The sequence below is a fragment of the Ammospiza caudacuta genome, chromosome 4 (assembly GCF_027887145.1).
Source record: "Ammospiza caudacuta isolate bAmmCau1 chromosome 4, bAmmCau1.pri, whole genome shotgun sequence".
Lineage (NCBI taxonomy): Eukaryota > Metazoa > Chordata > Aves > Passeriformes > Passerellidae > Ammospiza > Ammospiza caudacuta.
Window position 1 is genome coordinate 21,256,449 of NC_080596.1, and position 11,726 is coordinate 21,268,174.

The window sequence follows — 11,726 nt, forward strand, 5'->3', positions numbered from 1 at the left end:
GGAGAAGAGAGGGAGCTGGCCTTTGTTTTATTGCAGAGTTGATTTTGCTGTCTTTAATAATGAAAAAAGAAAATGTTTGCACAAGGTGGGACTGGACTGTGAACAACCAGGCCTAGTTTGTCTCTACCCTTCAAGGGGTTTGAAATAGATGATCTTCAAGGTTCCTTCCACCTAAAATCAGACTATGATTCTGCATACTCAAGAACTATGTTAACCAGAATATGTGAAACACAATTTTTTCTACATGGCTTATACATCTTTATGTTTACCTGTCCAGCCTGTACTATTGAATTTTCAGAATTTTTGCTGGAGGTTGCTACAAAGTACAAGAGTTAGTCTGATTAAAATTTTCAGTAAATAGTCCTCCAGAAATTTCTTTTTTATTTTTGTTTAAATGGAGGAAGGTATACCTGAAATATGCACAAAGTTGTTCCATTAAAATCAGCCCAGGCATTCCATCTATTAAGGCTACACTACAGCTACAGAAAATGGTCTCTCACTAACTGCAGGAAAAAGTTCTCCTTGTCTGGTGCACTTTAGATGGCACAAACATGGCAAAAGAAATTCTGCTGCTTCTTGTTCAAAACACCTTTTTTATGCAAACAAACAAACCCCAAAGAAATGAAGCTAGGGAGTAGCATGAAGTTAAAAAGAGGGTGTTGCCAGGGAGGGGCACAGGAGAACCTATCTCTGCAGGGGCATTTCACACAAGCTTTATCACTGGCACACATTGGAATACACCCCATTCCCGCTCTTTATGGGGGCTGGAGTCCCCAGATCAGACAGCACAGATGTCCTCCTCTGTCACACATCCATACTGTGCTTGGGCACACACAGGAGGGAACAGAAAGCCATGGCCAATTGTTTGAATACTATTAAAACATGATTCTGAAGTTGTGTCTGACAGCAAGACTTGATGCTTCGAAATCAGCTGGCTGGAAACTCCCTGCCAATGGACTGATGTCTTTCTATCAAAAGTGCTGTCAACAGAAAGCATCCAGTTTGTGTCCAGCACCATTGCTTCCAGCCATTCAGCCTGGCCCAGAGCTCACTAGCAGGAAGGTTTGTGAGACAGAAAGGCATTGCATGTGTTGGTCTGTGTGCCTCTTGTATGCTCTGCTCCTTGGCAAGGACTGCTGAAGAACAGAGCAGTCCTACAGAGTTTTGACAATTCACTGCAAGGTGCTTGGACATTCTTGTTTGAGGTGGTGTGAAATGGCCTGGCAGCAGTGGCTGCACCTACTCTCTGTCTAAATAAAGACACATATTGTTAATAACACCCTTTATCACCCCCTATCATATTTCCCCTTTACAATATTCTATCTGGTTTCTTTTATAAGTTAAACCTGTATAGGCAGGAAAACATGCTGGTTGCTGCTGGGTTTGTTTCTAGCATCTACAGAGGAGGAATAGAAAACAATTGGATACAAATAAAATTTTAAATGCCTGAGGGTTGACTTTGCATAAGAACGTTTTTAAAGGTTAAAGATGTCTAAGTTTTTACAGCCTGGCTTTAATCATACTGAAAATTTTTCTCCTGTTTCTTCTTCTTCTGTTTATGAGACAGAGGTTAATGCAGCTTGTGGTGAACCTTTCCATTTATGTTCATCCTTAGGGTAAGCAAGAGTAAATCTTTTGCTGAGACCAAGATGGCTGATGTGTATAAATCCAGGGATGTACAAAACTAATACCAGTGACTATGTAAAATAGTGACCATCTTTTTTAGCCAGACACATCATTTTGGCTTCAAACTCGTGTATCACACCATAAGTGCAGACACCAGCTTCTAAAAATTTTGTGGAAACTGTAAAAATTGCCATTATTACCCCAGAAAGTACAGTAAGCTTTCCATTTTTAACCTCCAGTTATTAAAAGCAGATGTGTTTTCACATTTTTGAAGTGCTAAACATGAAATCAATGGAGAATAAGTTACACTGTTAGTTTGGAAGACCAAACCAATTGTGCTAGTGGTTCTGTAATATGCATGACAGGGGGAAAGGAAAGAGAACTGTCCACTGGTTTCATAATAAAAAGATGAGGAGGACAATGAACAACATAATAAGATTCTTTTAAAGGGAGGGAGAAGAGATCTTTAGTGGTGTAACTGATGTTTTCAGTACAGGTAAAGTCTGCACTGCTTAGAAAGGCAGTAAATTTGAAAAGGTTTGAATGCAAATTGAGGAAGATCACCCACATCTGCCCTATGCTTATTTTTTTGCTAAGGTACCTGTTCCTAGTGCTGCTGGCTGCACAGCTTTGTGGAAGTTACCCACAAATGACACAAGCTGCTGTACAAACACAGCTATCTAGCTGTGGTAGTTGTTGGGAACTGGAAATTCAGAGCTTGAAGGGACCTGCAGAGACTATTCAATGCAACCTTCTTCACACTGTGTGGTAATAAGGGTAATTTGGGTAATCTGTTTCTAAAAATAATCCCCAGTTGGCAAAGCTCCAACACCACTTTGAGTAGTTTGCTTTTCTCTTCTTGAACTCAAAAAGACTCACCTCTAAATTATACAAAACTAATTTCCTTCAAATCAAGGCAATTCCTACTCATCTTTCCTATAGCGGAAAAGAAATGTGAATAAACTAAAATGTACTTACCTTTCAACTGAGTGTAAGGAAAAACAAATCACAGGTAGGATGTGCTGCTGCTGACTTCCACATCCACAGCTTCTGCTCATCAGGGCTTTCCTGATTTCCACAGAGCTCTCCCTTTTCATTTATTTCCTGTCTCATTTCCAAATCAGTGCCACAGAACAGGTGTCTCTCAAGTTTTGCCATACCATCTCCCCCCTTTCCCAGAAAGCTGGGACTGCCCTCTCCTCCAGGGCTCCATCATTCCCAGGAGCTGCTCCCCTGCTTGGCAGGCAGGGAAATGCAGGGAACTGCAGAGCTGTGGGCCAAAATCCCCCCAATTACTGAACACCTGTGTCAGCCCAGGTGCTGCTCAGGCTTCATTGACAAAAGTAATTTCAAGCCCACAAGTAGTTTGTCTCCTAAGTATTCAGCATCCACTCCTCTGGCACTGGCCACCCAAGGTAGAGGAAAATTTTTTCACCAATCACAAACCTCTTCAACAGTGCAATAACCAACATGAACACCAAATAACAAATATTAAATATAATTTCTAGCACACAAGTTCTGTAAAAGCTCAGAAAAAAAATACAATCACTCTGAAAGTGTTTTTAAAAGCAAAGTTATTCACAAAGAGGCTTGGAAACTTCAATTAAAAAGCACTGTAAACATCGTTTATATGAATTATTCCTCACAAATATTTGTTATCCTTATTTCTTCTGTATTTAACTAATGCTGTTTGTTGCCCAGGGCACTCTTAAGCTAATATCTAAAAAAGCATTTAAACAGTTACAAAATTTCTATTAAGTGAAATAAAAACAGAAGATGCACATTAAAAAAAATATACCATACAAGCAGATTTAGCAAACTCTCCCATCCTAAATAATATTGCAACATATAAAATTAATACAATTACCACATTCTTAAACTCAGAGTAAATGAACAGAAATAAAAAAGATATTGTCAACTATGGAGCTGATGGAAAAAGGGATGAGCTTTCAAATATTCCTTTGCATTTCATTTCACAGAAGTCACCTGAAAATCTCTTGAGTTTCATGAAGAAATTGCCTTTATTTGTAGAAAATGTCAGCTGGCACCTGAATTTGAAAGCTGACATAGAGTTCTTCTCTATTACTGGGTAAATTAATGCTGGTTTGAGATGATTTGCATAAAAACAGAATCTGTGCCTTCCTGCCAATTTAGAGCTCTAGGGTACCTTCATTGCTGTGGGCTCACACACTGCATGCTTTCAAACATATTTATCTTCAGACATAAATATATGCTAAGGACATACTACTGGTCTTGCCCTCCAGACCAGGAGCTCAGTCTCAGGAACAAGGGTCATCACTTGCCAAAGCTCACAGAGGAATATTCTGAGGGAGCCATCTCAGACAACCCCCTTGCCTCTCTGCTCCTCTTGCCTGTACCAAGTTACTGCAGGGCAGCCTTTGGGCCCCACATTACCCAGCTCCTGCTCAGCCAGAGCCCCACAGCACTCACTGGCTGCTGAAGGGACCCGGCACACATTAGTGCCTCTCCCTCAGGGCAAGAAACAGTGGAAGAACGACTCTTAATTATTATTAAATTGATTTTAAATTTAAGAATCAGTTAAGCCCAAAACCCTGAATTTTATGGGATGTTACTGTCACACTTCCACTACTACTTCCACCGAGTGGCACAATGAGCAAGCAAAGGTTTGCAGTGGCCATCTTTGAATAATCCCTGAACAGGAGTGGCTGGCTGTATCAACTGTGTAATTTCAAATAAACTGTAAATGATAACAATATCTAGACTAGCAAATGAAACAATGCCTAGGAAACTCCCAGGCTCTGGAATAGCACTGTTTATGCTGGTAAACTAGTTGTGGCCCAAGCCAGACTTTGGAAGCTAAAACCTTCCAGGAGCCATTTCCAATAGGAAATTCACAGGTATACAAGCACAAACAGTGGCCATTCCAGCTAATCTCAACAGTGGTCATGTTCCTGTGCAGGTTTAATTTATTAGAAAATAGTCAAAGTGTGGCATTTTCCCTAACAAGGACATTTATAACTTCAAGAATGTAACTTTTTTGCACTTTTGAGAGTGCTGTCCAACTATGTACAATGGAGAGGGCTTTCCTTTCCTGCCAGGGGGTGGTGCAGCAGCTGCCCTGCTGTCACTGCCCTGCTCTCTCAAAAGGCCACTCCTGCTGGTTCTCAGGCACCGAAACGCTCCGTAGGGACACTCCAGCCTCGCCGTAGGGGATGGGATTGAGCTCAATTGAACCTTCCTGGGAAAGAAACACAAATGCATCATCATCACTGAGCTGCACAGATGGAAAACCAGTAATGTCAATATAATACTAGTTCTCCTCATGTTTTTCCTTATTATTAAATTGTTTCAGTAACAGACTATTTTAGCATATCTGTTTCTATAGTGTTACTGCATTTATTCTTATTATAAGTTACCTAGTATTTTAATTTTTATCAATATTAACTCATCACAGATAAAACTGTCTGTGATAAGTTATTATAGCATAAATGATAATAAGTAATTATAGGATCTAAAATAATTCAGACAGGTACAATTCACTTGAACACTTAATTATCATTGCTGATGAAGGACCTTCAATGAAAAAAAACCTGCAGACCAGAAACCATTCCTACAAAAATGTGAGCAGGTCCTATCCAGGAAGGGAGGCAGCTGAGGTAAATTAATTTTTGATTATAAGCTGCCTAATTTTAAGAATGCCATCCAGTGGTGACAAAAAACCCTTCCCAGTGGAGAAACAACTACAGTGCAAATGAACATCAGAAACCCGAGTGACAAGTGGGAAGCTGAAATTTCGTGTTCTATTATATATACATATTATACACACAGTGACAAATACCCAAAGAAAAAAAATTGGACTTACCTGTGATTTTTTCCATGCATACCAAAAAATAGCAACTATAAGAATACAAAGCAACACAAGGGCAATGCTGACTCCTGCCACTAGAAGAACAAAAAGAAAGGTAAGCATGACTCTAAGCCATTACAACAGGGAAAAAATTAATACCTACATTTGTGGTGGGTAATTATGCAGCATAAAATAGTTACATGTGGTACTAAAATATAGGTCTTCACTTTTCCTACAAACAAAAATCTCATTCAAGTCTGGGTTTGTACAGAAATAAGCCAATCATGTCACAGATCATTACAGTATTTTTTTTCTGTGCAAATATGCAGTGCAAATATGTGCTATAATTAATCTCCAAATAATTATTCTCCAATTTTTTTTTTTGTAAGCATGTTACTGCTGATCAAAAATTAACATTTGTGTTACAGATTTTATTAAAAGAAAAAGGCCCAAAGTAATAGTAATAGGAAAGCAAATTACTTTGGTTTAGTCTGGTTGAGTGATACTGTCATTACTCAAACCACCAGAGAAATACCATGACTTGCAATTAAGGAGTGTCTTCAATACCATTATATGAAAACAGAGTTTTTCAGGCTAATGACAAGTCCGTACATAGCTTTTGTATTCTATAACCAACTGCAGTAAAAGAAGTTAAAAATTCAAAACTTAAGTAAAGAAAAAATATTTCAGCAAAAGTACAATATGTTGAAATTGTCAACTTACCTACTAGAGTTGGCAGACTTCTTCCTGCCCAAGGGAAAATAATAAAAATTAGAAATTTGAGAAAACTGCACAGCCATGTGTAATGAATAATGTCATTACTTAAATCAGCAGAGAAATACCATGACTTGCCATTAAGGAGTGTCTTCAACACTATTATATGAAACCAGAGTTTTTCAGGCTAATGACAAGTCCGTACATAGCTTTTGTATTCTATAACCAACTGCAGTAAAAGAAGTTAAAAATTCAAAACTTAGGTAAAGAAAAAATATTTAACAAAAGTACAATATGTTGAAGTTGTCAACTTACCTTCTGGAGCTGGTAGACTTATTTCTGCCAAAAGGAAAATAATAAAAATTAGAAATTTGAGAAAACTGCACAGCCATGTGTAATGAATAATGTCATTACTTAAATCAGCAGAGAAATACTGACTTGCCATTAAGGAGTGTCTTCAACACTATTATATGAAAACAGAGTTTTTCAGGCTAATGACAAGTCCGTACATAGCTTTTGTATTCTATAACCAACTGCAGTAAAAGAAGTTAAAAATTCAAAACTTAGGTAAAGAAAAAATATTTAACAAAAGTACAATATGTTGAAGTTGTCAACTTACCGTCTCGACCTGGCTGACTTATTTCTGCCAAAAGGAAAATAAAAAAAATTAGAAATTTGAGAAAACTGCACAGCCACGTGCAATGAAGCTAAAACTGGCTTTCCTACCTCAGTATAAGAAGCAGAGAGACCACAGGAGGAGGAAATAGGGAGAGCAGGTGAAATCCTTGGCACTTCAGCTCCTAACACTACCCCAGCAGCTGCTGTGGAGACCACCACCACCACCCAAAGCCCCACAAAAGTAGGATTTGAGAAAGCATTAGCATTCTGAGCCTGCAGCTAGGAAGTGTCATGCAGGCTGTAGCTGTGGTGTCAAGAGCCCAGGTGGGCTTGAGAAAGCAGTCACTCCAGGAAGCCCAGAGGGAGCAGCGTGGCATTTGAGACACACCCAGAAGCAGGTGCTGCACAGAGAGGTGTCACAGAAAAAATTGAGACACTCCACAGGTTTGGTGGACCTTTTCTGCTGTTATCTTCCTCATTGGTGTTCTTTTCTTGGCACCGAATAGCTAGCCACTGATCATGGAAAATGCCTGACATTTTATATTAAATGATACATTTCCTGTCCCTTGACAGACAATTATTTAGGCTGTGCTATTTGAGATGTCTGAAATATTCTTTGTCCTTCAGCTTCCACTTCTGTAGAAAAAGGTGGAAACTTGTTTAAAACAATCACAGGCTTATATTGCTGTTAAACTGGTTTGTGCTCACAATTTTTCTAGGGAGAGTCTTTGGCTGGAAAACAACAGCACAAAAGTAGAATAATATATTCCCAAGACTCAGATGTGCACACCTGAGGCAAGAGCTGACTCAGGATTTGAAGGAAGCAACAACTTAAAAAACAGACCTGGATCATGATAACTCCTCAGTGAGTCTGTTGTAGGACTTGATGTACCAAGTTCCGTAACAGTTGAAGGATATGATGTTGTGTGGTCATCCTGAGCATTACAAAGATATCCTAAAATTAAAACATTTCAATTAATTATTGCTGAAGTATGCCATACCTTTTATTAATAAGTTTGTTTAATAATTTCAGTTATAAGATTCAAATGCTCGTAACTTGGACAATCTTGCTTGCTGTTTTACATTTGGAATTTTTCTCTCCCTCCCTTTATTTTGTGTGAACATTTCAGTTGAAATTGTTAAGATATTTCTCCAAAAAAGCTTAGAAAAACCCCCCTCACTGCCATTTACTCAGCTTAAAAAAAAAACAACAAACAAATCACAGATATTCTTTTCAGCTATTATTTCCTTGCTCTAGAGTAAAAAATTGAAATCCATAAGGGAACAGTAGCAGAGCCTTTACTAGATTTGGGCACTCTGTGAAAATTACCAAATCCATTTTCATTTGCTTTGATGGAGGTTGATAGGATATAGCAGCTCAGCCCACCTGGGATGTTTATTGGTATGTTCATCCTTGTTCTCACTTTTCCTCTTTCCCTTCATGCTTCTCAAATGGGAAGCAACCACATTGATGGAGATGATAACACTCATTTGCTTGCATTAATTAACAAATTTAATTAACATCCCTTCTTTCACATTATTCGCCCCTTCAACTGCAAATTAATGAAAAAGAATTGGGGACGGGTAAAAGATACTTTTCCTGAACTTTTGTTAGTGATAGGAAGAGAGGAAAACTATATTCTTTTATAAGTTATTGGAACATTAAGGAGATGCTTTTCACAGCCACAGTTATGACATAAAAAACAAACCAAAACAAAACCTCTCCTATTGAAGCAGAAGTTCCAGGAGATTCCACATGGACTCTGAAACATCACAGGGGGGCAAAGCTCTGCCCTGTGAGATTCTTGAGCACACAAGTTTAAAAAAATAAGAATCATCAAACCTCTCATTTAATTCTGGTCTCCCCTGAATTTGCTATCTACAAAGTCTTTCCTAGAAGGATAGCATCCCCTCCAGACATAACATGCATCCACAGCTCCTCTGCAAGAGAGCAAACCTGTGCCCCCAGCAGTACCATTGGGCAGATGCTGCCTCTCTCTGAGAACGTGCAGCACCTGTTAGCAATGCACTGAAGTTACTCCAGGGTTAGGAGAGAAACTTGCTTTGTCACTTTGAAGCTTTCCCAGGACTCTGCCAAGCAGGGCACAGCTCAGCAGAGAGGGGTGATGTATGTATTTCCATGGACTCCTTAGAAGAGGGACAGAAATTCTCAGCCAGCCTTGTTTCAGAACACGTGTGCCCTCGTGATAAGAAGGTCCATCAGCCAACCCCCTCCACCTCTTTGCACTTTCTTAAATTCTCCCTCTATTTCTGCCTTTCAAGGTGTAAAGAAGAAAGTCTTTGCACCAGACTGAGCCTATTCTTTTTCTTTCTCACAAGGAAACAGTGTTCTGGTGGAAATTTATGAAACTGATACTAATAGTCACAAATTCCAACAGAGAAACATATAACCCGTTCATTACTGTCTAGTAAGGTCTCTATAATACAACATTCAGTCACAAATTCTGAGTATCAAACAAAAACATTTTCATTAGACAGAACTGATACAAGGGGTCCTGAGTAGTGCAAATGGTGCAGTTGGGAAGTTCATGACACTTGCAGAGAAAGATCCCAGCCACTCTCACTTCTACTCAGTAAATTTACAAAGTCTTTGTGGGGCAGGTGGGAAAGCCTGGTGCTTATTGTTAAAAGGTCTGAAATAATTAAATTTTTTTGTTTCATTTCAGCATCACTGAGATACTGCCACTGTACCTTGTAACCAGTAGTGCAGACACGTAAAAAGGGATGAGCTGTAGGTGTTGTCATTTCTCTAGTTTTATTATTGATTGTTAGAATATTGATCATAACTGATATTAACATTTATTTTTGTTATTCATTATTGAGTCTAAGATGACTAATGTTGCAACAAGTCTTACCTTTTACACTGACACTTGTCTTATTCTGTACCTGCAGAGGATTTCTTTAAAATACAACCTAAATTATTTTTGAGGTTTTATTATTAGAAGTGCCTATATTACATGGCAAAATAATTGTGTGCTTTTTAAGCATCAGCTTACTGATTAAGCTTAATTTGCTGTTAGAGATATAACTAAAGTAATCATTCATGTGGTACAATATAATAATACACAGACAAAACGCTTTCTATTATTGTACTTATAGATCTAGCCATATGAATTAACATTTAGAATGTACCTAGGGATATTTTCAAAAAGTAATTGCAAGTATTAAAGAGGAAGCATTAGCTGAGGAAAAGTTATAAAGAAATGTTCACTCACCTGTAAACAACAGAATGAACACAGGTATCTTAAACATCTTCATTTTTTCTTTTTGTGCCTGCAAGAGGGCAAAAGCACCAGGGAAAAATCCCTGGGTCACTGTCACCACAGCAAAGGAGTACCACTAAAAGCCACAGACCTCAAAAGCCTGCCCCTGCTGTGCTTATCATTCTGCTGTGCTGCCTATTGGCTCAATCAGACTGGCTCCTGAAACAGCTGTTGTAAGGGCTGGGATGCCAAATGGGCTCTGTGACTCCAGCAGTTTTGGATCTGCTGAAAAGAATTTTCCCACTTCACCAAGTGTGCAGCGAGCACAAGAATTACAAGACCAACAGGTGAACAGCAAGTCCTATTCATATGTACGACAAGTTCTGAACTGCTCATTTCCCAAAACACTCCAGTTTTGATGAGGATATTCTTGTATCTCACACCTGCAAAGAGACTGTGTAGATCTCAAAGCTCTTGGTAAGTATGGAAAATGCATCCAGATGGAAAAGCCTGGACACATGGAAGTGAAATGCCCGTTGACCACAAAAGCCACACATTTTCTTTGGCACTGATCACAGATCATGATATGTTCGCAAATATTTAGTGCACCATAAAATTAAGTATTCAAAGCAAAAGCAGTGCCAGCTGTAAAGTGTAATGACTATTCCCATACCTAGATACTTAGGATCATTTAAAGAAATGATACTATGCTTTCCATAGCTGCTTCCCAAGTCCATCTCAAAACTGATGGTCAGTGCTCCAAATGGGTTGACATCAACTTCATCAGAGGATATACTATAGAACATGCTGAGTTAACCACTGATAATTTGAATTTAAAAGAAATAAATTTGTCAAGAAAAAGGAATTTGCTTGGCAAACTATCATCCTGCTGTCAAAATTTCACCCTCTTTCTTTGCTGAGATGATTTCTTTTGAGATATTCAGCAGTACAACAGGGAGTACTTGTGTTCCCCTGGACCCATGAAAAGATACCATCTGGACTTTAAGGAGTGACAAGCAAGCAGGAATAACAAGCATCTGGGCAAATATCTCCATTCCACAGGACAGCATAATGCTTGCAACCATGTGTCATTAACAGCTTTTTTTCAGTGCACACCCTTATCTTTTATTCAGAACATTTATCAGGCTGCAGCAGACTTTTGCAGTGAGAAATGCTGGTACAATGTTTTCTGCCTTCCAAGTCCATTGCTAACCAGCATAAGAAACCACTTTAATTATGCATCCTTTTTCTTTCAAAGGCTTTCTCCCAAAGACTGCTTGTGTAACAGACATTTTCATCTCAGACTTTGTTTGAAGACTATCTCCAGTAACAATTACATTTTTTCTCTGTCTTCTTACAAGCATTTTCACTAGAGTAAGGAATTAATATCATCACGAATCTCCTGTGTACACAGAAAAAGTATTCATGCAAGAGACAAGTATGAGGAGCCCATATTCTCAATGGAATACTCTGGAATTCCCTCCCCTGGTTGCCATATTTTGCATTTCTGAAATCTGCTGCCATTGCCATTGCTAGCAAGAATGCCAGAGTGAATCCAGTCTTCTAATTTCACAAAGTGCCACAACAGCAATAGGTGCACTGTACAACAAAAAATAGTGTTTATTAAAAAAAGTGGAAGTAGAAGAGAAAATTTAGAAAGACACCTATAAACAGGTTTGCTGAAACTGCAAAATTCAGAAGGATTTTGTCAGCCC